Source organism: Episyrphus balteatus, chromosome 1, assembly GCF_945859705.1.
Source record: "Episyrphus balteatus chromosome 1, idEpiBalt1.1, whole genome shotgun sequence".
In the NCBI taxonomy this organism is placed as follows: domain Eukaryota; kingdom Metazoa; phylum Arthropoda; class Insecta; order Diptera; family Syrphidae; genus Episyrphus; species Episyrphus balteatus.
In genome coordinates, this window is record NC_079134.1 from 168,344,122 (window position 1) to 168,369,963 (window position 25,842).

The 25,842-nt window shown below is 28.6% G+C and overlaps 1 protein-coding gene and 1 non-coding gene across 2 annotated transcripts in view; both read right to left on the reverse strand.

The window, feature by feature from the left end:
* The window catches only part of LOC129907511 (protein N-terminal glutamine amidohydrolase), a 234,183-nt gene that overhangs the window by 31,140 nt on the left and 177,201 nt on the right, over positions 1 to 25,842 (reverse strand). The gene's annotated exons all lie outside the window — the stretch shown is intronic.
* Trnak-cuu (transfer RNA lysine (anticodon CUU)) lies at positions 23,539 to 23,611 on the reverse strand. Its single transcript has one exon. It is a non-coding gene; the product is annotated as a tRNA-Lys (tRNA).

Here is a 25,842-nt window from a genome sequence, read left to right on the forward strand (position 1 = left end):
GTCGTGCAATTTATTTGTAGAAGCAAAAGTTGCAATTGCAAGACTGAGGACAAGCTTGATCATTTCGCAGTGAGTTTTCGTCGGGAGAAGTCTGGTTCTAAGGGTCATGGTATACTTTGTTAAACATGAACACTCTATGTGCATTTGAAAAGCAAACAGTCGCTTCTTTTTTCGAAAACGTTGTGCTACTTTTTTCATATTCTCCATAAAAGTGGGCTAAATTGCATTAATTTTTAATCATGCAAATGATTTTTGATCGCAAATTTTATGAAAAGCACCATTGTTCGGGGATGTTTTGACCTAATCCTTAACAAAATACTGAAAATTACTCTGCAGAATATCCAAGAAAATCAAAAGTATTTACCATGTTTGGAGATAGATAACTGCAGTCCACCTATTAATTCTGCTCAGAGATCAGATAATCAGAGAATTGACAGAAAATACATAAAATCTTACTTAATAAAGTAGGTACCCAATAAATGAAAAAAAAAAATTAATAAAAACCTTCGCAATCGATTAACAAATAAATAAAATAAAACTAATAAAAAGACTAGCATCACTTTATGTCAGTTAAAACTGACACGTTACATTTAAACTCAAGATTAATTTCATTAGAGAAAACGGTAATTTACAACTGTCAAATGAATAGTAAAATATTCTTAGAATTTTACATGAATTATATATAACTAGGGTTAAAACTTTGTTATAACTTTTATGCAATAAGTTCGATTTCAATCTGGGATGCCCCGAAAACAGTTCATATAATAAGGAAATTCCATTTTTACTGTCAAGAAACGTGATTCTTTAAATCAGTTATTTAAAACAACACTTATATCACTGCTCTACTGAAGGTGAAAGGTGAATCTGATAACTCAATGCATTCAGCAAGTATTTACATAAGCTAAATTTTAACTGATTTTTTTAACAGCTTTTGTTAAAGGCGAAAACTGCTTTGATTTTTCTTGTTTTTCTCGGAGTTTTGTCTACATCGTTTGCAACAGCTGATCAACATCAAATTTTCAATCTCGATCTCGAATCTGAGTTACATTCAGAAGGACTAACAGTTCATAGACGACAGAAGCTACAGTTCGCATTGACTTGCACATTTTGTGCGGTGTACCAACTTGTAATAGAAAATGTCGCTATCGAGGGAATAAAAAAGGTAGTTATTTCATTAGCAAGGGAACAAGGGACCTTCAAAAATATTATTCTTACGAATAAATGCATTTAAATTTAGCCACTCGGACTCGTCGATAAAATTTGGAAACCACAAAAAGCGTTCCTTCAATAAAATGGATAAGACAAACATTTTTCATAGAAGCTTTTTACCCTTTCTTTAATTCGACGCACGTTGCTGTTAAGATCGCAATGTCGAAATGGTATTTTCAACATGAAGGCTTCTTCGGATCTTCGTGAAGTTAAGGTCGGAAAAAATTTATTCGTGAGTTCTTATGATTGGAACACCAACGCAAAATTTCATTCTCTATATAGCAGTTTCAAAAATCCCCTAAAATTCCCGTATTTGTTTTTTAAATCAATTTTAAATTTCTAGAATAGGTGTGATGGTTTGAAAGATTATCAAAATTTATGTTTAAAACTTTATATATTTTGTATACTTTTTTGTAAAACAGATTTTAGTTTTATTTAACATATTTATTTAAAAAAATTGCTTTACTTTTTTATATAGCACAACAAAAGAAAAAAAAAAATGTTGCATACAAATGTATGAAATAAAATTGTTCATTACAAACATTGACAATTTCCACCTCTGCAGTATCCTCCTTTTCGTTTTCCCTTTCGGCGACACTGTCCAATACAAACTGTTAGCCTGCAACTTTGTCGCTTTTGTCGCGTTTGGAGAGTTGTAATTCCTTCCGATTGTTGTAACTGAGGTTCTAGATCCACCTTAGATAGTAGTTGATTTTGGTCAGCTGCTTCTACAAAGGATACAGATAAAGCACACAATACTCCGATAATAACAAGGAAAATCAAAGCTATTTTTGCCATCTTAATAAGCTTCTTTTAATATCAGATACAAGTTCAAACTTAAGGTAGAATTCACTGAATGACTTTTGGTCTCGAATGCGCGTAGCTTTTTATAGGTTGAAAATAATGCATTATGCTGAAATTGTAATAACTGTTGTTTTGAGACGAAGAATTACATAGAAGATGGTATTTCCAAACAAAAGGTCAACTCTATGGGGGCATCCCAAAATCAATATACAATAAATTGCGAAGGTAGGTTTAAATTCATAGGAAAAAAAATAGTTTTTTGAAACAATTTACATAGTCACTTGATAGGATTCAATGAAATTTTTGCAAAATAATCTTCTTTTTTAAGAAAAAATAATTAATTAATGCAACAATAATTAATTAAAGTAACTATTTTGTATAGTTACGAATAACTAACAACTTGTTTGTAGAAGAAGAAGTGCGATTGTGGAGACTGAGAACAAGTTTGATCATTTCACAGTGAGTTTTCGTCGGGAGAAGTCGTGTTGTAAGTTGCATGGTATAGGGGAGAGTGGGGCAGTTTTGAACACTTTTTGCTATCGCAACTGCTAGAGAGATATTTATTCGATTTATTGATCTGTTAAGTTTACTTATATGAAGCAGTGATATTGAACTTCGATTTTAAATTATATCTGGTTATTTTAGCATATTATTTATATTTAATTTTTAACCAATATTAGGTCTTATGTTCAAAAGTGCCCCATGTATGGGGCAGTTTTGAACATGGAAGGGGCAGTTTTGATCATCAGTATTAATTTCGTTGTAATGAATAAATAATACTTAACTTTTTATTAGTTTTTTAATAAGAAAATACAAAAACTCTAAATTGATTATTATATCATATTCAATTAACCAACAAATAATAAAAACTCAGAAAAAATAACATTAAAATTTAAACTATAGTTATCAGTTTATCACATTTATAAGTTCAAAAGAGAAACAAAAACCAAGAAAAATTCATTTAAAATATATCTTAGAAAAATGGTATTCATACCATTTATGCTTCTCAGAGTAAAATAGATTTATTTTCAATTATAGATATATTTCTAGACATTAAATCCAAATGTTAACAAAGCGGATGTTCTTCCTGTACCAGGAGCATTAATTGGTGTAGGTAGCTTGACTTTAATTTCTATAACGCTTAAGCGGTATATAATCGAGTTCTCATCGAGAACAGTCTTGCAGAACTTGAACAATTCAGGCATTTTTTTAAATCTTCAATTATGTTGTACATATTCCCATTTTTTCTTTAATTTTGCCCACAAATGCTAGTTTCATTATTTTTTTTATAAGAACATTACGATTTATTAAATAAAACACATTCAAGTGTCCTTAAAATGTCTGATACAAACTGCTCGGGGCGGTTTTGAACATGTTCAAAAGTGCCCCACCATACTTGTTTAAAACTGCCCCAACTGTGTCAACGACATAAAATGTTGAATAAATATTTAACATTAATATATTCATTCAAAAATTCACCGTCAACTAGTTTAAAATTCATTAACCATTAACAAAAATTGTATTGCGTTTTGAAATCACGTACCAATTTTTTTTTTTAAACTCTTACAACTAAAAAACTGAAATAATGCAAAACCACTATAAAAATCACCTTCCACCTATAAATCTGAAAGTCAGCCGAGATAACGATGGAAAGTCATTGACATTTATGGATATCGTGTTGACGGGTTCAAATATCGAAATACTTCTAAAAAAGATTGATATACTAAAACTTTATATGCAGTGTTCAAATGTGCCCCGTGTTCAAAACTGCCCCACTCTCCCCTACTTTGTTAAATTAAAAATCTATTTGTTTATCATTATTTTTTATTACTAATAACTTATTTTATCTACTTCAAGAATACAGGAACCGAGATATTGGCCACCATAAGGCAGAACTTCTTGAGTACAGGTAAAACAATAGTCAAGATGAAGGTGTTTTTTTTTTTATGGGTTAAGTTATGTGTGAGAAAGGTAACAAAACAGCTTACATAAATTTTGTAAATTTTTTAAACTTGGTATAAAAGTTTCGTTTGTTTATAAGAACTAACAATCTACAAAATTATCTTGAGTGTAAGGGTGTTTTTTTTTTAAGAATTGATGAAATCCAGAATTATAATGCCACAAAAACTGGGACAAAACTGAAACCCCAATAAAAATTGGTGAACATTTTTCATTTACATAACAGAAACGAATAATCTAAGCATTCTATAAAAATATTTAAGGTAAAAGGGTGTTTTTTTTTTGGGGAAAATCCGGGATAAGTTCAATAAAATCAATGGTATAAAATGTTCACTTATGAAATTTATTAAAAATGTTGTCTTTGCTATGGGAAATACGAATAGTATGAGTCTTTTATTTAATTTTTTTTTCATGTGAAAGGGTGTTTTTTTTTAGGATTAGAGAAAATGTGTGTGTAGTGGAAAAACGTAGGATTAATAATGTTACTTTTAAGATTAGAAACAAGAATCTAAAGTGTCTATAAGAATATCATGGTTAAAAGCTGTTTTTTTTTTAGTAAAAACAAAATTGATAAGCCACCTTAATGAAATATGAGAAGATAGTTGCATTCGGGATAGAAAGCAAGAACTAAGACTTTTCATAAAAAAAATTTGGTGAAAGTGTGTTTTTTTTTTAAGGGACAGTGAAACCTAAGAACTGAAGTATAAACGTTCAATTTATCGTCGAAACCAAAAATAATACGAATCATTGGCTTTTTGGTACCAATTAGGTACAGATTTTACTGTCTCTTCGGAAAAAACACCCTATCACCCAATTTTGTTTATAGACTTTTATGATCCTGGGTTCTTATCCCAAAAGCAAACTTTTTGATAAGTTTCATAAGTGTTACAATTTCTTTTTAAATTAATAAATAACTATTTTTTTTTCTCTGAGTGAAGTATCACCGCTCAACTTATTGTTAAGGAAATATTTATAATTCTATATTATGTAGGAGAGTGGGGGGCCAAAAGTAACACTTTTTACGAAAGCCGATGTTGCTCCTACAGATTTGAAAATAAGTCAAATAAACTTTTTTTAAATGAAGGACCCATGTTTTAGCTGCAAGATAAATTACAAAACTATAAAACTTTAGCGAAACCTGAAGCTTTCAAAAAAAATTCATGTTGTTTCAACTTACCCCAAATAAGGGGAAAAGTGAAAGTAAGTAAGTGAAATAATACTTTTATTATTTGTATATGTATGTACTTGTACATATATATTAATTTATTATTAATTAGTAATAATAAAAACAAACTTTAGTCATTAAATTTTGGAGCTAATTTGAAAAAAAAAACTGGAGCAAATCGAAGTCATTTGTATTTCATAAATTGTTTTATAAGTTTTATTAATTCAAGTGGTGATTTAAAATATGTTTGCAATTCTAAAATACAATACAAATTCAATTTCAAACATTCATATCCAGGGTTGTTGATTTATATTAGATGAAAAATTTTTAGTAGGTAAGGTAAGGACATAGCAGAGTAAGTCTCAAAAAATCATTACGTCGAAATATGCTCCGAACAGAGCAAGTTTTGAACTCTGGTACTTTTCAAAGAATAAATAATTTTATTTTAGTTGATAACAAACAGCGTTGTAATAATAATAAAATAAACAAAAAATCACAATTTATTTGTAAAAAGTAAATAAAAGAATGAATTAAAATTAAAAGCAATTTTCATTTGAGTCACAAATTATGCAAACATAAATAGCTAAGCGAACGGATTTATAGAAAGGTTTTTACATGTAACAACTTGCCCTAGAAATTTATCACAGAAAACAAATTTTTTGGGCCCCACTACTATAAAAAAGGAGCATTTTTCTCTTTCACGCGATTCTTAATATTGAGAGGAACGCCGTGTTTTTTAGCAGTGACTTCTTACCCCTGTTACTTTTAACCCCACTCTCCCCTATGTCGGTTGTAAATTATCATTTTTTATTTAACTAATTTAATCTAGAGTTAAAAGTGCCACTTTTGATAAACATAGAGATTATTAATTATATTTACGACTAAATTACATCAAAAGCTTCACTGCACTGACGTAAATTAGGGGTAGATACAACTTTGTAGTAAGTGCGGTAGGTTAATATTCTAAATAAAATTCTGTACCTAATATTTTTAATTCAAAATATGTATACCTATTTGTTTGTGAAGTGATCTCATCGCTTGCATATCTATCAGTTTCAGGTGTGTAAACTTGAAGTTTTTATGGATCTCTAGACTAGAGAGCGAAAAATAAAAAAGTTTTTTTTTTTTTTCAAAAATGACACTAATAATTTTGATACAGTATATGACATAAGATCCTGCTTAATCAGTTTATAATTTCAAGTGACTTCATTCCACTTAAAATTTAAATAATTTTAATCTAATTTTTTTTTTTAGGTATAGGATCTGCTATTAAATAAAAAACAAACTATTTTTTAACAGACCCAATCTCGAATCTGTAGTTTATTATTGTCTGAAATTCATTCCGATTGTAACTAAGGTGTAACATCCACTCTGATTGATCCTGATCAGCTCGTGCAAAGTATTTAGCACACAAAACTCCGAGAATAACAAGACAAGCAAAGGCAATTTTCGCCTTTAGAAAGCTTTTTCATTAAATTAATGTGGATAAGAATTAAACTGAAATAATTCACTGAATGAATTAAGCTTTCGAAAGTCTACTTTTTTATAGCTAAAAATGGAGCAATTAACTGTAATCGTTGGTTATTTGAATACCCGTTTGAGATATTTATCTTATCAGTAATTTTCATTCTTAAAAAAAAAACCTTTGTTTAATCAAATTGCTTGAAAGTTATTTTGGATTTCTACGTTTTAGAGATTATAATCACAACAACAGAGTCAAAAAATCCCAGATAACATGCAATTTCCGTTCCAATTGAGCTCGATCGGACCATCACAAAAATTATATGATGGAGTGCACAGATGAAACCTAATGTAGCCTTATTTAAAAAGGAATTTATTAGACTTATAGCTTTCATTACTTCAGCTTATTTGTGTTTCAGTTTTCACTTCGAAAAAAGAGTTAAAATAAATTTTTGGATTAAAAATGCAATTCTGGTCTGAGAAATTTGATGGTTTATTAGTTTATTAGAGCATCATTTAAACATAACAAACACAAGTTCCGGCATTGTTGCAAAAACCTCCTTTGGGTCTTCCTAAATTGTGACATTTTTTTATACAAGCTCCTCTACCACCAAAAAGGCAAGTCAAACCTTGACGCTTCTGTCGTGTTTGATAAGCTGCAATTCCTTCCGATTGTAATAATTGAGGTTCAACATCAACCTTAGATAGTTGACTTTCATCAGCTGTTGCAAAGGATACTGACAGAGCACACAAAACTCCGAGAATAACAAGAAAAGTAAATGCAATTTTAGCCATTTGGAAGATTTTAAAAATAAAGAGGATAAGATTTAACTCGAAATATAATTCACTGAATGCCTTAAGTTCTCGAATGCATACGTTTTTATAGTCGAAAATGGTGCAGTAAACTGAAAATATTATTGTTGTTTTGATTAACTGAGACAAAAAATCACAAAGAATATGGAATTTCCGTGCAAAATGAACTCTAACGGGGCATCCCAAAAATTATATGATGGATTGTACAAATAGAAAAATGTCTACATAGACTTAAGTAAGACACTTTTAACAACCTGCTAAATATTATTTATTATGAAGCTGTAAAAACCTTGGGCGGAAACTACTTATCAGTTTTTATAGGGCTTGCCTCACTGCAGTGATATTAAAACAGAATGAATAAATCTGACTATGTATGTTTTGTTGTCATTGCAAAAATTCTAGATTGTTCAATTCTCAACCAATTTTATCTGATTTTTTGTAACTTTCTTGGAAATAAAGCCTTAGAAGTTTTATCTTTTTACCTGGTTAAAGGCTACTTTACAGTTGAATCGTTTATTTTCAAAACATGATAAGTCCACTTTTTTTCAAAATTCGTTTTTTTAACTGAATATGTTCTTGGGGGATAACCACACCTGCCTTCAAAATATGAAGCATCTAATCAGTCTATATTCGATTTTACAGCTAAGCGAAAAAAAATTTTTACTGTCAAAACATTATAAAAGTCCCGGACTTATCATCTTTTGAAAATAAACAGCAACTTTTTTATGAGTAATTGACTACACATAAAGAAGCTGACTATTGACTCAAATTCTTAAGTTGAAAGCGCCTTTCAAGTAAAATAACTACTCGAAACATTATATTCTATTCCCAAATGCAATTGTTTGATAGACTGCGGCTTTAAAAAAAATTGTATATTCATTTTAAAACTAATTTCACATTCGTTTATTTTCAAGGTATGATAAGTCCAAAATCGTTTTTATTTTTTATCTTTTGAACTATCGGTCCAAAAAGTAAATACCAAACGATATTCTGTAGCTAGGTAAAAGTTCTACAAAATATATTTTTTATACATTTAGCTACACTTAAAAAAAGAAAATAGAACGTTTTTTTCTTCTCCTGAAAATTTTGAAATCATGGACTTATCATGTTTTGAAAATAAATGATTCAGTTTAGCCCGAAAAATAAAATAAAGTGCACGACTGGGTCGCCTGTACCTGCAATTAGGTAAAATTAGCCTTTATCTTAAAGCTTTTTATATAAAAAAAAAGGAATAAATATAATTTGATTTTATTAAAGCATTTTTGATAATGTAAAAAATACATAAAATCTGTTTTTTTTTTTTCATAATTGATAAAGCACCGTTTTTAATGACTTTGATCACAAAACGAAGTATGAAATCTGATTTCTTGTGTTTAAGAGAATTTTTTGAAAAAAAAAATTGGAAAATCCTTAGAGCCGTTTTAAAAAAAAATATTCTTTAATATAAATATTTTCCAAAAATTAAAAAAAAAAAAATTAAAATTGTTATGCCATTTTGAAGAAATAGTAAACCAACACTTAAGAAACGAAATTTCAAAAAATTTCACCAAAAAATTTAATATTTTTTTAAAAATCTAAAAATTTGTTTTTTTTTTGAAAATTTTCTAAAATTTTTATATTATATATTATTATTTTTTAAAATCAAGTTAGTCGAGATTAACGACCTCGTCTTGGCGTTCAAAACTGGAAGCAGCGAGCTAAAGATAGAGCTGGCTGGCGAAGCTTTTTGGTTGAGGCCCATGGTACTGTTAATAAAGGTGCAAGAAATATTTTGTTTTATTTCAAAAGTTGAGTCATATTTCTAGCATTATATGGCAAGTAACGTTAGTTTTGGTTCTAAAAAAATTTCAATTTTTCCTCTAGAGAATCACCTAAAACTGCTAACTTCCAAAGTTTGAAAAAATTACTTCACTGGATTACCCTTTGGCTAGAGGTATTTTTTTACACTACAGTTCATTGAATTAGGGCCATACAAAATTTGTTAACATACCCTGCAAAATGACTAAAAGACCAAAAACAGTAGATTTTGAAAGTCCATATTTTATTTAATTTAAGCCGTATTCAATTTTTGTTACCATTATGTTGATAAATAAAGTATCTTTTTTTCTCCGTTAAATGTTCAATATCTTTAAATTCTCAAAATATAAAAATAGACTAAATATTTACTAAAAACACCAAAAATGTCATTTTTTTCTCTTTTTTGAATAGTTTTTCTTAAGTTTTTTGCAATAGTTTAATTTAAAAAACGATACATATCGATAGGAAATTGAATTATCTACAAAAAACTCCTTAATACTAATTTTGAAATTCGGCTTGCATTTCAAGTTATACACAAAAACTCAAAAAGTTACAAAAAGAATCGAAAACATTGATCGTTACAAAAATGGTGATATTTTTATAATTTATACATAGATTTTGAATGGAATTGTCCTGTTTTCTTTGCCAGAAAGTATAATACACATAAAACATTTAAAACTATGAGGACTCGAAAGATTTTGATTTTTTCTTTCAGTAGAATTTTTTTGGCAAAAATTTTTTAAATGTATGTTTAAAAATCTGTGTTTCTTGCTTATGTATTCAGCTTTCAGGTGCTGGTTTTTGTGTTAGGATTGATTGTTTATTACTCAAGATATAACCCGAATACTGTGTATGCTGGGAAAAACAACGACAAAAAACTTTGAAAAATTATATCTGAAGAACGTATCCATCGTGATTTTTTTTTAAAGGGACTCGGACCCTGAGGTCAAAGTACGTAAGAAAAAAAAAAATGGGATTAAGTGCCCATTTTGGCTGTAAACTGTAAACCTCTTATCTTTAGAGCCAATTCATAAAGTCCAAATAAATACTGAGTTTATTTGACAGATTCTATGAGCTTATTCTTGATGATATTTTTAGGTGGGGAGTACGAAAATAAAATGTTTGACTGGGTTGCACTTACTTGCTTTTATAGTACCTAAAAGGTGTTTAGAAGCACCTTTAAGATTTTTAAGAAAATATCCATAGTTGAATATTTGTAATTTAGTTTTATAAGAAATTTCGTACCTACAGTTAAAAATATACCTAATACAAAATATGACTTGAAAATAAAAAGAAAACGTCTGGATAAATTTTGGAATAGTAGAAAACTTGATAAGTTTCCGCCCGAGTTTATTTTATTATCAGTTGTGTAAACTGAAAATCTAAATAAACGTCATAACAAATAGAAATTTACAAATAACATGAATAATAATTTTTTTCTCAGAATCAGGTTGTTATACCTACTTTTTAAATAAGTCAACAATAGGTCTATAAAGACATTTGTCTATTTGTGCAATCCATCATATATAATTTTTGGGATGCCCCGTTAGAGTTTACCTTGCACGGAAATTCCATATTCTTTGTGATTCTTTGTCTCAGTTAATCAAAACAACAATAATATTTTCAGTTTATTGCACCATTTTTAGACTATAAAAACGTATGCATTCGAGAACTTAAGGCATTCAGTGAATTATATTTCGAGTTAAATCTTATCCTCTTTATTTTAAAAATTTTCCTAATGGCTAAAATTGCATTTACTTTTCTTGTTATTCTCGGAGTTTTGTGTGCTCTGTCAATATCCTTTGCAACAGCTGATCAAGATCAACTATCTAAGGTGGATGTTGAACCTCAATTATTACAATCGGAAGGTATTGCAGCCTTCCATTCACGACAGAAGCGAGCAGGTTTGACCTGCTCTTTTGGTGGTAAAGGAGCTTGTATAACAAAATGTCTTTTTTTGGGAAGACCAAAAGGAGGTTTTTGCAATAGAATCGGAACTTGTGTTTGTTATATTTAAATTTTTTTTACTGTTATGTAAATTTTATTAAGGAAATTATTATTTATAAACTATTAAAGTAATTATTCAAAAGTTATTTTCTTATCCTTCGACAAATTTGTTTTTTTTTTTTTTTTTTTTGCAAAAGAGGGAGCCTAGAGTTCAACTTGAACGGAAATTGCATGTTATTTTTTTTTTTTTGTGATTGTCAATATTATTTCTAATTAACACGCAGAAATCAAAAATAAAGAAAATTGATTGAACAAAGATATTTTTTTTAAGAATGAAAATTTGTGATTAGATAAATTTATTAATTTATTAATTCATTATCAAAATTATTGAAATATTTATAGACACAATTTGATAATGATACGAAATCTCAAACGTTTATTCAAAACAACCAATAACGATAACATCTTCAGTTAATTGCACCATTTTTAGCTATAAAAAGGTAGACAATCATCAACTTAATTCATTCAGTGAATTAGAATTCAAGTTAAATCTTATCCACATTCATTTAAAAAAAAAACTTTATAATGGCGAAAATTACTTTTGCTTGTCTAGTTATTCTTGGAGTTTTGTGTGCTATATCCTTTGCAACACCTGTTCAGGATCAACTATCTGAGGTGAATGTTGAACCTCAGTTACAATCGGAAGAAATTGCAGATCATCATGCACCACAGGCGCGAGCTGGTTGGACTTGCTCATTGGGCGGTGAAGAAGCTTGTGTACTTAAATGTATATCGAAACGAAGACCAAAAGGAGGTTTTTGCAACAGCATCGGAACTTGTGTCTGTTATATGTAATATAATGGATTGATAGACTAATAAAAATAAATAATGTTTGTTTTTGTCATGTAAAGTATTAAAACGAAATATTTTTAATAAACCAGCAAAAATTTTAAACGAGAGGTTGTATTTTTGATCAACAATTTTTCAAAAAATATTCAAGTTTTTTGACATTTAGTTTTTTTTTTTTTGGCAAAAAGGAACTGCTATCATAGGTATATATTATATTAAATATACGCAATGGAGCTTTTCCCATATTACCTAGAAGAAGATGAAGAAAATATTTGCACAAAAATTAGTTTTGAATTTAAAACTTTTTCAAAGAACAATTGGCATAGTTACAGAAATTCTGCTAGGTCGCACTTGCCATTGGCCATATCGACAAGGTGACGATTGTCACTTAGGCCCTCCAATTATTTCAGCTAAAACCGTACAACAGCCTTATAGAAAATTTGATGTTCGAGTTCAACTAGAACGGAAATTGCATAGATTTTCGACTCAGCGATTTATTATTTCAGCACGAATAAATCTAAAATAACTTAAAAGCAATTTGCACAGCTTGAAAAGAATCCTAAGTTTTTTATATAAATTTTTTTTTTGTTTTTTGCCATAACGATATTGGTGGTTGTCCAAAGGAAAATTGACTGGAAAATTCAGGCTCATCATAATAAAAAACGAAACTTGTAGCCACTCAATTTCTTTTTTTTTTTAGTTTTCTGTTTTAATAATATTGTTTGATACAAGTAGTTACTCCAAAACCGAAAATCTTTTTAGTTATCTGACCAAAGCGCAAATCGCTTGAATCTTTTGTAAAATCTGTGTCTTTATTCATGACACGCAATGTAAGTATGTAAATATTAGACTGATTCAAAAAAAAAATTTTTTTTTTTTGTTCAAAGCATTGTTGAAAATATTGTTGGAAATGACGAAAAAAAAATACTGTAAAAGTTTCAGCCCTCAATGTTAACATTTCCTTCCTTCCTTCCTTCTATATAACTCTCAAACCCCTAATACTATCATATTAGATTTCTTCAATAAATTCGAATTATTCATTTTTTCAACTAAAAATTATTTTAATTAATTTTCCCCGTCCGGTTTTTTTTTTTTAATTTTATAAATGCAATTTTGTAGAGCGTTCAATTTTATACAAGAAAATGATTAAATCTAGCCTTTTTGATGAACCATTAAAAAGATAAAAAAATCTTAACACGAATACACAATCTTTCCCATACAAATCATATGGGAAATAGAAATTTGCGATGCGGCGGTACTAAATGTTAACATTAAGGGCTGAAACTTTTACAGTATTTTTTTTTTCGTCATTTCCAACAATATTTTCAACAATGCTTTGAACAAAAAAAGAGGGGTTTTTTGGAATTAATTTTTCGGACCAAAAATAACGGTAGGTACCTGTCATACACCAATTTTTGAAAAGTATAATTTTCTCGAAATTTGAATTTTTTTTTTGAAAAATCGAATTTTCGGAAACGAGACATTGAATTTTTTGACATTTTGGTTTAAGGTGTTGTTTAATAGTTTCTACTGAATGACATACCTACTTTATTTAAAAAAAATTTTTCTCAAAAATGTATTTATAAAAAATTAATTTTTTGAAAAACGGCTCTGTCGATTTTGAATGCATTTTCATAAAAGAAATTAAACTGTATACTTTTTTTGGAGATCGATTTCATTTAAAAAGTTGTAGTTTTCTTTTGAAGAACGAATTTTATTTTTTTTTTTATTTTCAAATAAATTTACCAAATTTGTATAAATAAGTCTTAAACTGGTTTGCATTTTAACTTCCAAGAGCAAGTACGTGCGACCCAGCCGTGCATTTTATTTATAAATCCCACTGTTTTAGAGATGAATAATAGAAATGAATAACTCGTTTTTGTGACCTTTGATCCCCTATACGGTTCAGATTAAAAATTTCATCAACACCTCAACACCATCCTTTATACAAAAAATCAGCCTGTGATAATTTTTTTCCTTGAAAAAAATGTATTCTTATTAAACATATATTGATTTAAAATGCAATTATCATGAGAGAAATTTGATTGTTTATTAAAATTTGTTAAATGCTTAACATAACAGCAATAGACAAAATATTTTTATTAGTTAATGGCCACCATTTAAACATAACAGATACAAGTTTTAACCTCGTTGCAATAACCTCCTTGTGGTCTTCCTAATTTGTGACATTTTTTTATACAAGCTTTCTGACCACCGGTATTACAGGTCCAACCAGATCGCATCTGTGGTTTATGAATTCCTTCCAATTCAAACTGAGGTTCAACTTCCACCTCAGATAGTTGATCCTGAATAGGTGTTGCAAAGGATAAAGCACACAAAACTCCAAGGATAACAAGACAAGCAAAAGTAATTTTCGCCATTAGGAAGCTTTTTTTTTTAAATGAATGTGGATAAGATTTAACTAGAATTCTAATTCACTGAATGAATTTAGTTATCGAATGTCTACCTTTTTATAGCTAAAAATGGTGCAATTAACTGAAGATGTTATCATTGGATTGTTTTGAATAAACGTTTGAGATTTCGTATCATTGTGATATCAATATCACATTTTTTCTATAAATAATAAAAATTTTGATAATGTTAATTAATTAATACAATAATATTTATCTTATCAAAAATTTTCATTCTTAAAAAAACAATCTTAGTTCGATCAAACTGCTTTTATTTGGATTTTTGCATGTTTATTCAAAATAATAACGAACTGTGTCAAAAAATCATAGATAAGAGATAACTTGCAATTTCCGTTCAAATTCTAATTGAAATTTAGAAAAAAGCGAAAAAAATTAATAAAAATTAATTAAATTTTGCAAAAGTATAAAAAAAAAAATATTAATTCAATAAGCCTTATATTTTTTCAAAAGAATTAAACTATAACTAAAGCTTTTGTTTTGCAAAGAAGTACAAAAATGATTTATTTAAATCACAAACTTTTAATGAAAAAACAACTAAAAAAATTTACTTTTTTTTCTTTAAACATCATATTGTCAATATTTTTACATAACAACCTATAGTAAATTTTATATCATCTGAAAGCTTATTATTTCACCTTTAAAAATATGCATCAATCATATCTGTACGACACCTACTAAAAAAGTCACAATTTTTTTTAAAGAAACTGAAATTTCGATACTTTTTTTACTGATGGCTCCCACAGGTGTTGTTCTCCCTCGTCTCGATCCCTGCAATAGCTTTAAAATTATTTGTCGAAATATATTCCGAAATAAAAAAAAACAATTTGTATGGTAGATAAATCTAATACCTAGGTATACGAGTAGTTACATTTTTCAATTTGCTAATTGCCTTACTTTAATTACTTGCTTATATACACTTTATTAAGTTCTTCCGAAAACTTTCTTTTAGAATTCAAGTCTCAGATGTTTCCTGTTGAACAAACATAAATTATTTCCTTCCTCCCAAAAAAAAAAACAAATAAAAAACCACAAGAACACTTTTACCCCGTCACTAGAACGATTCCCTTCAATTTCCGATCACTTCTATCGAAATTGCAAAACCCAAAAAAAAAAAAACATTTCGCCTTCGTGCATTCAGTATTCTCATTGCACAAAAAAACCTTGAAGCACCTCTAGTCGATAACCTTTAGCAGAAAAAAAACTAGAGAAAAGAAAAAAAGGAAGAACAAAAAAAAAATTAGCACAAACTTGAAAAATAAATCTGAATAGTAAAGTTACACTCTGCCATGACTGGATGGGGCGCACGGACAGACGTTTCTGAATGATTTACTCAGTGATAGATGTTCAAGAGCATCGCAGGAGCACCACCATTCACAACAAAAAATAACAACAACAACAACATACAACCACCAACCAGAACCACTCTTTTTAATTTACTCCTGATGGCAACATTAAATCCAATTCCCAGTCCAAACCGTCTCAAATGGCAACCTCCCCCCCCCCCCCCCCCCCTTCTTAACATGCAACACTGAACACTCCCGCAATAGTTATTTGCAAAATAAAAATAAAAGGATACGAAGGAAAAATTCTGCAACGTTGCAAGCAATAACTATATATAGAAGAGAAGTTGTTGCATTTTCGTGCTTACATGATTCGCCAAGTTGGATGCGATGATGATACCCGTTTACCCGCCCGCATTACCCGCATCGATACCAAACAAAATAAGAAGAAGAAGACTATCCTCCCTCATCAAGGACCTTACTGCAGTGGTTTCAAGAATTTTACTAAGCAATTTCAAGATATACCCAAGCTCACTGGTGGAAGAAAAGATGCGCTAAAGAAAATATTATTCAACCTCGCATAATGTCTAACGCACACATTCACAAGTGCTTGCCTGTGCGATGATGTCTTCGGTCTTTTGGTCCTCCAGCATCACAGTCCTTCACTCCTCCGCATTATAATCCTGAACGAGACAGAATTTCAATTTTTGCATTCATTTTTCCTCATCCTTATAAATATTTGTGAGGGGGGGGGGGTATGAAAAAATATTATTTACATTTTTAACATTTTAATCATTGTATCGGGAAGAGTCGAGAGGGGTTCTCTTGAAAATAAATAAAAACACAGAGATGGCTCGAAATCTGAAACGGATGATTCGATCTGTGTTCACAGGATATGCTTATATAAAAAAAAAAGGTGCAGTAAAGAAGGATTTCCATAGGCAGAGAGTATTATGCCTTCGAGCGTCTATTTTATGATGAACAGATGTTTTACATTTTGTATATCTACCTTACCAACAATTTTTTACATTACCTTGCTTTATAAGAAGAAAAAAAAATATATATATTCACTTCCGAAATGAATGCAAAGGATTGCGATTGCTATTGCTATATACCGCAAGATTCAAGTTGGGGATCATTATTTCTACTTTTTTGATTCAACAAGTAGAGAATAAGAAATGTTGGTAGTAAGGAGAGGCTATAAGCTATGCATGGCTGACTGAATGCGGATGGATGAAAGTAATTGTGTCAAGATTTTTTTTTTTTTCAATTTAAATTGAAATATTTTCTTTGACCTTGATTTAATTGAGATAGTTAATGAGATGAGGTTATTTTTTTAATAGAAGAAGTCGAGATCTGAATCAATCAAGGTATCAAAAGGCAATGAAATATCTACGGAAATCTTCAACAAACGATTTTCCTGAGGTCAGAAAAAAAAGACTTTGAAAATTCTTTTCAATTTTGCTGGTATAATTTTTAAGAACTCTTTTGATAGTTTTTGCAGAATCGTTGAAAATTGAAGAGATGAAGAGAGGGTCAATTTTGTTCGCCTTTTATTTAATTACAGGCGAATAAATTATTTATTGATCTTTTGATGAGCTTTTACAAATATCTGCTAGCTAACTTTGTTTGGAATCCACTATAAAAATAAAAATATTACCTTTATAATTTCAACATTGGTGGTTTCTATACCTTCTTTACTATCCGAATTTTAGTTTTTGAATATACTTTTTTATGTTTAAATTATTTTGATGTTATAATTTAATAAATTACATAGGTATTTGTAGAGCCACTGTAATTTAGAACTAAAATTTTCAATTTATGATTTTTGCTAAGTGGGCGTAATATTTGAGATCGGTACATGTTCTATAACTAACGGACAAGTAAAGCGCTTCTAACGATGCCTCATTTATCAAGTTATGAAAAGTAGTTAAGAAGTTATGAGGGAACATTTATGTACATTCTTACAGACATACAAACAGGTTAAAAAAAATAATGCGATGTTTTAGCAAGAAATTCGAAGAAAATATGTTATAGTAAATTTTTTTGATACCAGGGGTTCTGAGCTAGAACAAAATTCATTGAAAAACAAAAGTACAAAAAATAAAATAAGTGCAGACGATTTCTCAAAAAATGCACAATATCACTATTACCAGTGCGATGATCTTTATAAAATATATCGATTTGTGTATTTCGTCTGGAGCTCAAAATTTTGTAAAAAAAAGTTTTACTTATTAGAAAAATAAAATACAAAATAAAATAAAGTATACCATTTGATTTCTTGTATAAAAAGGAATTTAAAAAAAAAATTTCGAAAACCGTTAGAGCTATTTAAAATTTTTTTTTTATATTAAAAATTTTTTAGCATTTTTCAAAAAAAAAGTTGGTATGCCATTTTTAAGAAAATATTAATCAACACATAAAAACGAAATTTCGATAAAATTCATCAAACCGTTTTCAAAAAATTGATTTTTCAAAAAAAAAAAATAATGAAATATGTATAAAAATTAAAAATCTAAATATGTGTTCTTTGAATAATATAAAAGAATTTTATATAATGATTGTTTTAAATTATAAAAATTTAGGTCCAAATCTGCTTTGTCGTTTACGAGAAATTCGTAAATAAAAAAAAAAACCGTTAGGTATATGGCAGGTTACGTTAAAAAAGGTAGGTGTATTTTTTTTTTTTTGTTTCCAAAGGAAGCTTTTATGTGTTACATACCCACAAAAATTTTAGTCAAAATCTTTAGAGACGTTTTTGAAAAAAAATACTTTTCTATTTCCGTTATATGATAGGTACCGTTAGTTTTCGTCCTAAAATTTCAATTTGTCCTCTAGGAAATCACCCAAAACTGTTAACAACCAAGTTTGAAGAAAATCGCTTCATTATAGGCTGTAGCTCGAGGTACACCTAGACGGACAGACAGACAGAATTTTCGGACCCACTTTTTTGGCATTCTCCATCATCTAGAGTACTATTTTTTTTTACGAATACCTACATCGCAAGTAAAAATTTTGAGAGGGTACAAACCGCTGGGTCAAATTATGAATGCACTGGACTATTTAATATTTTTCGTCTCTTTCTAAACTCTAAAGAATCAAAACATCAGATGCCGATAAATACTACTTACATTTTTACTTAAAATTTTAACCCGAAGTTAAAACTCTGATTTTTCGTATTGAAGCAATATACAAGCACATCTATTATATATATTAAAGTTTGGTTTTGTGTACGTTCGCTAACCGGCCACACAGACTGACTCATTTTCTTAATTTTTTTTTGAAATCAAAGAGGCATAAGAGGAGAAGGTTTAAGGCAAAAAAATTCAAGATTTTATAGGGTAAATAGGGGTAACACGACATTGAAAAAAGAGGCTATTTTCTAAACGGTAAGTCGTAAAGAGTTGACCTTTTTTTTAAATGATAGACAAATTTATTCAAAAGGTATTGAAAAAATTCAAAAAAATTTCAAAACCAAGTTGTGAGGGTTTTTTTGCAGTCATAGACCTTCGACAAAAGACTAATTAGAGGTACGCAAAATTTTGCACAGAAATTTGAGTTACACCATAAGAAAGATATTTAAAAAAAAAATTAGGGGTCTAAAAAGGATTTTTTTCATAGGCCCTGTATTTTGAAATAAAAATTTTTGAAAAAAAACCTAATTTTTAGGGACATTTTTGAGTAGTCTTTTATTTTTTTGGAATTTTTAAAAGTTTGCAAAAAATCTCAAATGTATAGGAAATATAGGTTTTAATCATGCGCATGCATATACAAAGTTTTGAATTTTTAAAATGATTTTTGACCGAATAACGGGAAAAACAATTTCTTTTTGTCCCAAGTTTCTTGGCCGTTTTTAACAGTTTTTATTTTTATCTTTTTTTCTTCAATAGATAAATGAATGAAAATTACAGTGTAGATAGATAATGGGCAAGACTATATTTTAACATAGTTTCAATTAATTTTGTAATGACAAATTTGAAATAACGGTAAAATAAAACTCTATTTTTCAACACGTTACATCTTTTGATCTGGAGCTTACAAAAATTTGATTTATCTTTATTGAGCATCCTGATAATATTACCTTTCATTTGATATATCACACATAACGCTACATTCACTACAAGCTTCACAATGGTAAATTAAAAAACTTAAAAAACGTTTTTAACATAGGCCACTTTTTTTTTTTAATTTTAAAAGTGAATATTTTTAAATTAATTGGACGAACTTTTCAAGTTTTGATTTCCTTTTTGTATTGGGAATTATGGCAAATTACACAGTCGAAAATAGAAATAAATACAAGAAATGGCGGAACGAAGTCCGCCGGGTCAGCTAGTTTAGTATAAAATATTAAAATTAAGAAAAATAATTTTTATATTTTTTAATGAATTTTTTTTTAACAAAACGTTTTTTTGAAAAATTTTAAAAATTTTCTTATACGAAAATTTTTATGAATTTTTAAAAAATTAATCATTAATTTTTAAAAATATTTCTAGCAACTTTTAACATAAAAGCAGGTACGTGCAACCCATCGTGCATTTTATTAGTTATTTAATTTATTTTCCATCAGTTAAAATTCAATAAAGATTTTTGACTACACTTTCCATACAAATGGAATTACTATGGGACAGCACGACGAAAACCACTTTTTCATCAACAAGATGTTTTTTTTTTTTTAATTTTTTATGACACGATAATTTTACTAATACATTGGTAGTTATGAGTTAAATAAGATTCCCTAAAGGCGAAACTAAAATTTTATTTTTAAAACCAAAATGGAAGCTACTTGCCAAAACGGAAAATGTTATTTTTCTCAAAAACGGCTCCAACGATTTTAATCAAAAAAAAAAAAAAAAAAAATACATGTTCAGTGGCATATAAGCATATAAGGTCCTACTTTTGATATAGAAAAAAATATTTTTGGACCGTTATTAACAGTACTTCTCATATAACCGTTTTCTTGATTTCTTTCTCGTAAGCCCCTAAACCTATTTCAACAAAAATTTTGGTACAAACACGTTTTTGTATCTTTAGTTACAAAAGTAAAAAAAATATTTCTAAATATTTTTTTTAAAAATCAATTTTTTTAAAACGAATCAATACATTTCATGAAATTTTGTTTAAATAAATATAAAAATAGTATTTTATTTAAAATGGCATACCAAAATTTGTATATAGATATAAAAACTTATTTTAGAAACAGCTTCAACAATTTAAAAAATAAATTGCACGACTGGGGTCGCACGTACTTGCTCTTATGCTTAAAGTAACTATAATGTTAAAGCTTTTTATACAAGAAATTTAAAATTTGATATTTTGAAGAAATTTCATAAGTAGTATAAAAAAATTAAATCTGTTTTATTAATTAATAAAACTCCGTTTTAAATTATCTTAAAAAAAAAAATAAATATGCCATTTTATTTCTTGTATAAAAAGGTATTTTTAGAAAAAAATTTTCGAAAATTGCAGGAGCCGTTTTTTTAAAAAATAATTTTTTATGTATAAAAATTTTTTAACATTTTTCAAAAAAAAAGTTGGTATGCCATTTTGAAGAAATAATTAATTTACACATAAAAACTAAATTCCAAAATTTTTCATTGATCCGTTTTCAAAAAATTGATTTTTCAAAAAAAAATTTTGAAATATTTTTTAAAAAACCAAAAATGCGTTTTTTGAAAATTTTCTAAAATTTTAATATTATCTTTACTTACACACTTTTGTATAAAAATTTTCATTTAAATCGGGTAAATGTTGTACGAGATATTCAGAAACGAAAAAAAACCGTTCTATAACAGGTACCGTTAATAACGGTACAAAAAATATTTTTTTTTATTTAAAAAGTTGGCTCTTATGTGTAGTACTACACACAAAAATTTTAATCAAAATCGTTAGAGCCGTTTTTGAAAAAAATTAACTTTTCTATTTCCGTTATATGGCAAATACCGTTAGTTTTGGTCATAAAAAAAAATTTCAATTTCCCCTCTAGGGAATCACCAAAAACTGCTAACTACCAAGTTTGAAGAAAATCACTTCACTCGTTTAGGCTGCAGCTCCAGATAGAGACAGACACACAGACAGACAGACAGACAGACAGACAGACAGAATTGCCGGACCCACTTTTTTGGCATTCTCTATCATCGTAATGTCATGTAAAATTGTTATCTCGAGTTCGATTTTTTTTACGAATCCTAAACTTGCCCTATTGTACCTATATCGCAAGTAAAAAATCCAAAAATTTGTTTTTGTATACAGGGCCGTCTTTAACTATCCTGGGGCCCTTGGGCACACAAGAATTTGGGGCCCTTTTGGAAAGTAAAATAAGTACAATGGTTGGCTTAAAGGCAATGGTTATGGTTAAAAAGGAGTGCCAATATATCGTTTCATATAAAGTAAAGTTGGTGCCAATAATACGTGCATCGAGACATTAATCGTTGCCACTGCCAATAAAAATGTACCCTGTATCCGTTATAAGTTTCAGTTTGAAATATTGGAAAAAAGAGCTCAAACGGATTGATAGATTGCTAAAAACTCGGTACAGACGATTTCTACGTAATTTTCAAGAGCCTTTTTTTTTAGTTTTTGCCTTTTTATTTTAATGTCTCTTTTTCAACGGATATCTCCAATATAAAGTTTTCGAGATATTGCAATTTTCTCAAAAACGGATAACGATTTTGCTTTGAAAAAAAAATATGTTTTGCTGCAAATAAGGCCGCACTTTTGAAAGAAGAAAAATATTTTTTGGACCGTTATTAACGGTACCTACTTGCCATAGAACCGATTTCTTAATGAAAAAGACACAACCGATTTTAATGAAAATGTTTACATAAAAAGGTTTATACTGATATTAAAACTAAGAAAACTTAAAAAAAAATTATTTTGGATTAAACAAAAAAATTAATTTTTTTTTTTGAAAAACAATTTTTTTAAAAGTTATTTAATGAATTTTATGTGTCAATCTTTAAATACGAGAGCAATTCGCAATTCAAATTAAAACCATTGTACCATGGCGTTTTCCATTGAACCAAAACATTGATGTACCGTCGACGAGCCGGCAATAGTTTTTTCTCAAACGTTTTCCAACGGAAAAAGTATTGATGTTTTTTGCCGACGAATTGATTCTTTTTCGTCTTTTAATACGAATCTACTCATATTTTTACACTGATTTTAACACGCACTACAAATTTGACAGTTATGCAAACTTCAAACGAAATTATTATTTAAGGAAAAAGATAATGGAAGAGAATTCGTTGTTTTTATTAATAAATAATAAATAATCTTACCTACAGTGGAAAAAAAGGTATTTTTCTTGTTTTTTGAAAATATTATTGTCTTATTTTTTTTTTGAAAATTGAATTTGGGTTTGGTGGTTTGGGTTTAAATTTTTTTCCGTATACAACGCCACATATTTTGTTTTCTTTTTGAAACTATATATTTTCCGTATAGGTGTAGAAAAAAATGTATTTGATTGTTTGGTTGCCATATAAAAACTAAAATTTTTTGGTAGATGGTCTGACCGACAAAAATGTTTTGAGAATATAATATTCGTTCCTTCGGGGCCCCCCTGAGAATGGGGGCCCTGGGCACGGGCCCCGTGTGCCCTTATGGTAAAGACGGCATTGTTTGTATAAGAAAATGGCATAATTAGGTACAATTTTTAAAAAGGGGTTTTCGTAAATTTTTTTACATTTCTTATGTAAAATTAAATTAAAATTGTTTTTTTTTTATAAGCTATAACATTCTAAGCAACTTTAACTATAAGAGCAAATACGTGCGACCAGGTCGTGCATTTTTTTCAACTTAAATTAAATTATAAAAAAAAATTACTCGCCCAACGTGGGGCTCAAACCCACGACCCCGAGATTAAGAGTCTCGTGCTCTACCGACTGAGCTAGCCGGGCATATCGAAATGATTTCGAAATTAAATCAATCAGCATGGTGTCATTTTTACCCAAAAATTCAAAATTCCCCGTAAGTGGTTTTTATTTTGTATTAAATTTAATCCAAAATAAAATCCCATTTAAAATCTTTCACACCTAAATACTCCTATAGAGTACCTATACACACTTACTTATGTGCTATTGAAAGCTTTTAATGGCTTTGCTATTAAATTATTTTTATAAATCTACCTTTAAAGCCCCCCCAAAAAATAAATATTATACCTACTTGTACCTGCCTGCTTTGGAATTGCTCTCAACTCGTCAATTCAAAATAAACAATCTCATGTGTTGTGTGTATTTAAATTTATCTCGAACATCAAAATAGCTACTTGTAAGCATTCTCATGCTTATTATAGATACCCTACTTGTAGACAAATATACAGATATTGATACATTTATCAAATTCCAACATACTCGAAGGTAGTACATATATGAGCAATATTACAGAGATGATAAAATGTAACATGTAATGTAATAACTTATATATCAATCAGAGAAATTACAAAATGTTCTTCTACATATTTTTGTTTACATACATACAAATTGTATAGGTACACGATATTATTGTATAGGAATATTGTTGTTGTTGGTGAAATGTTTGATGGATTTGGATTAAGTTATTGAAGGGCTTTGTGTGGTAAAATGATGCCTTTCATATTGAATTGATATTTATTACAAAAACATTTTTTTTTTTTGTTTTTGCTTAGGTACCTCATAGAACATAATAAAGAAATAAATTGGCAAAATTGAAATTAATTTGATGTGGAATCAGAGAAGATATTGTATGAAATATATCATATACATAAATCAATCAATTATAATACCTACATAAGGATCTTTGATTGAGAAAATGTGTCTACAATGAGTAGGTCCTTTACTTATGTGAACAAAAAACATGAAAAAAGCATTATGTTGTTTTTCCTAAATGTTCCATATAGGTGCCGATTGTGTTGTGGTGTTTTCTTAATGATATGGTATTTTAACATTTACTAACATTTAATAATTATTGTGTTGTCATGAAATAGGTATACATATTAGGGTGGGTCAAAAAAAATCAAATTTCTAGACACCTCTAAAATATGCTCTCCAAATATGAGCTCTTTATATTAATGGAAATGTCCTCCGCTTCGCACTTTTATATTTTTACATCAATCTTCTACTAAAACAAAATCATTTTTTTAGAAATCGACTTTTCAGCAAATTTGTTTACGTATTCTTGTAGGATATTAAATGTTTTATAAAAAAGGCCTTGTACACTTTTTGACGTGATATCGTGTCTTATAAATCGATGAACCATGGCAGCCACCACAAAAAAGTGACGCCATTTTCTCCCGTTCCACTTCAAATTTTTCACAGTGCGGCATAAATTTCAATTCAAAATTAAAAATACACTATTAGAGATAAAGTAGTGATTATAAGTAGGGGAAATTTTTTTTTGACAATTTGAAAAACGTCATTCGAAAGATAATAAAAAAAAGTTAGGGGTCTGTCTGTCTGCGTTTCGAAGTATGAATTTTTGAAAAACACGTTACTTATTTTGGGGTATTTTTGGGTGAGTTTTTATTTTTTAAAATTTTTCTTAGCGAACCGAACCTTATAGAACCGTGCGCATGCATGCGCAAAAAATTGGTATTTTAAAATGATTTTTGACCGAAAATAAGTTTTTTTGTCCCAAGTTTTTTGACGTTTTTTATTTTTATCTTTTTTTCTTCAACAGATAAATAATAATAATTGAAATCTATACTGTAGATAGATTATATACAGGACTATGCTTGTGCAATCAATCAATGTAGGTACCTAGTAGTCACAATTTTGAGATAACGGTAAAATAAAGTTCTTTTTTTCAACACGTTCTTTCTTTTGATTTTACGTTATTGAGCATGCGGATAATATTACCTTTATGATATATACACATAACGGTACATTTTTGGGTGGTTTTTGGGTGTTGGAAGTGATTTTTTCACTTTTTTCGTAAGAAATTATTGTTTTTAATAAATTATTTTACCCTTTGCGCATTGTAAAAATTGAAAAATGGTTTTATTCTTTAAAAGAAATATTTGGCGTTTTAATGGTATAACTTTTTGTGTACCTAAGCTTTTCAAATAAAAAAAAATAATATAATGAGAAAAGAAAAAAAGGTAATTTTTGTTCGCTTTTTCTTGTAAATTATGATTGTTTCAAATAAAGAAACG